Genomic DNA, 3,066 nt, shown 5'->3' with positions numbered 1-3,066 from the left:
TTTTTGTTAACTAAAGTCTCTTAAAGGTCCTTGACACTTATTTTCTCTAGACTTTTTATGGTAGCTTTTATATTTAGGAGAAAATTCTGATGATTAACAAATGATATATAATATAATCTTAAAATTTTATTATTTCACTACTAATGGTTTGTTCATTGCCTAAAGTACAAGAATATTTCATTAATTAAGTAATTAATTATAAATCAGATCTGTATAAGCACAATTTGAGTTTGTATACTTGATTCAAAATCTCATAATTTAATTTGTAAAGTGTATTTGTACACAACTCTTATTCTTTGTAATATCATCTATTAAATCAAATTTAGCCTAAAAAAATTAATGTAAGAATATCTGAGGGTTTTAGATCATTTTAATTGATCTGAGTCATTATGAGAAGTGTTAAGAATATCTAATATTTTTATATTACTGTGTTATGATATAAGTCTAGTTTAACATGAAAAACTTAAAATAATAATATCTAATAGTTCTTAGATCAGTTGTGATCTAAGTATATAATAATATTTTTTGAACTAATAATTATTCCCGTTGTTCACAAAGTTAAAAATTTTGATAAGCTGTTTTAAATCTATTCAAATTAAATTATATTTAAGCACGACTCAATCTTTTTTTTTCACAACTAGCAATTTCAATTTAAACTCCACTATTGGTCAATGAAGTTAATTAAGTATGCATGATATTTTAATACACATACATATCTAATAAAGTAGAGTAATATTAATTATCTGGTGCTAAGTAGTATGATTTAATTAGTTAATAATTAAGAGAATGATAATTTAGTTAACATTTGAAAATGTTTAACCAATTTAAAAATGACCGTCTATTTGTTATTTTTTTTTGTTTGTTTTAAGTTATAATAATCATATTTCGTTCCTTGAAGTAGTGAAAAATGGATATATTAGCTAAGCTTTGAAAAAGTTTTACCAATTTAAAAATAACACTACACTTGTCATTTAGTTTTATAAGTTTATAATCACATATCATTGTCAAGTATAAAAAAGTAATAGAAATTTCAACGGGCCAAAACAACTTTTCGCCAAACCTAACAATAATTGATCAATTCGCCAAAATTTTGATATATTCTATCAAAAGTTCATCACACATGTACATACATAAATTAGTAAAATTTTTATACTCATATTATACATAGTATATCCACTTATGTACATAACGTCAACAATAATTTTGATTTTCACTCACAGTCATAAAAACTAAAATAATACTTAATCCTACAAATGATTATATTTTACATTTCTTTTACAAGTATTTACTTAATGTTTATAAAAAAAAAATCTATTAGCTGCCTTAAAATAGTAGTAGCCAGCACCTTGTAACTTGTAAGATATACCAATCTCTGTCAAACAATCTTCACGTTGATTCAGTCAAGATAAATGGATTATATATTGTGGTTAATTTTTATGCTTATTATTAACAATTTGAAGCAGCCATCTCTATTACTTCCACGCTTTTGAACATTCCTATTGGGTCCCATTGTTATCTTATTTCCAGCACGCATTTGCAGCATCTTTTGGCCAAATTGGAAAATTGAATGCAAGACAAGAGAATCAATTTGACTAGCGGCACTCAACAATCAACATTGTTGTATGTGCATGCTAATGCTATATATATCATACTCTAACTGGAACTACTTCCAAAACAAATTAACAAAGAAAGTCAAAATTTTGTCACAGGAACTTCTTGTGTAAACAAGCATAGATCTTAATCATATCAATATCATCTCTCATCATTATTTATTTATTTTATTATTATCATTGATACGGAAATTTTCTTTTTTCATGACAAGTCTATAATTAATTTGTCACATATCGAAAATTTATTTAAAAATTTGATCAATAAATTACTATATACACAAAGCAGTATTCGAACTCATCAACATTTACTTAATCGGACGAGTGAGGTGATGGATGAATTTTAATTTTGTCACCTTCTTGTGTTTTGATTCATCCTAAGAGTCAAGGAGCTTGCTTCTCCCAAATTAAACTAGCTTGAACCCGGATCCTGGCCTCTTTTTTGAAAAACTTTAATTCACTTCTTCTCTACCAATAGGTAAGGGCTCAATGGTCATTATTGTATCCAAAAATTTGTTAACAAATAATTGAACCTGTCCAAAAATTTAAAAAGTAATCATATTGTATCATCGAACTTCTAATATATATTCAAATATTTGCGAATATTATATATTTGATGACCTGATTAAAATTTATTGGTATATAAAACCTGTACTCTATCTATATTGATAATAATTATTAAAGAAGGAATACAATTTAACATAAGTACATAACCATCAGGCTTATGTAACGTAAACTTAGCTATACAAGTAACTTAAATAATAAACTTTTATTGAGAAGATATATAAAATCGGAAATGCTAAGAGAGCCAGTACTTTTAGTAAAAATAGAAAGTTTTATGCTCAAATACATAATTGCAAGATTATTAGAAGACCAAATACGAATGAGAAAAAAAATCAATATTTTCATTCAATTAAAATTTACAGTAGTAGATCAGATTGAAAAAAAAAAAAGAAAAAGAGATTAAAAAAAATTAATAGTCCAATTAATCCTTAAAAAATAAGATATTTTTTAAATTCGTTCCTGAAAAAATTTCTCAATCCAATTGGTCTATCAAAATTTAAAATTAGGGCAAAAAACCATATTGAGCCAGAGCAAGAAACTTGTAACCAAAATGCGCCAAATCCAATTTCGTTTCAGCAATGAGCCAAAGTGTATTTTAATACAATTCGAACCAAGCTGGTTCGAATTGCACTCCTTCATAATTCGAACCAAGATGGTTCGATTTAGTGTTCCACGTTTTTGAATAATTCGAACCAAGATGGTTCGAACTTCTCCCACACATAATTCGAACCAATAAGGTTCGAACTTCTCTCATGCATAATTCGAACCAGGGTGGTTCGAATTATGCTTTGTATTCGAGTCCATGTAATTCGAACCAGGTCGGTTCGAATTACTCCTAATGCACTCCTTCATAATTCGAACCAGGCTGATTCGAATTATGTGTGATTCGACTATA

Source organism: Arachis ipaensis, chromosome B06, assembly GCF_000816755.2.
Source record: "Arachis ipaensis cultivar K30076 chromosome B06, Araip1.1, whole genome shotgun sequence".
Classification (NCBI taxonomy): domain Eukaryota; kingdom Viridiplantae; phylum Streptophyta; class Magnoliopsida; order Fabales; family Fabaceae; genus Arachis; species Arachis ipaensis.
Note: the sequence above shows the minus strand (reverse complement) of the source record.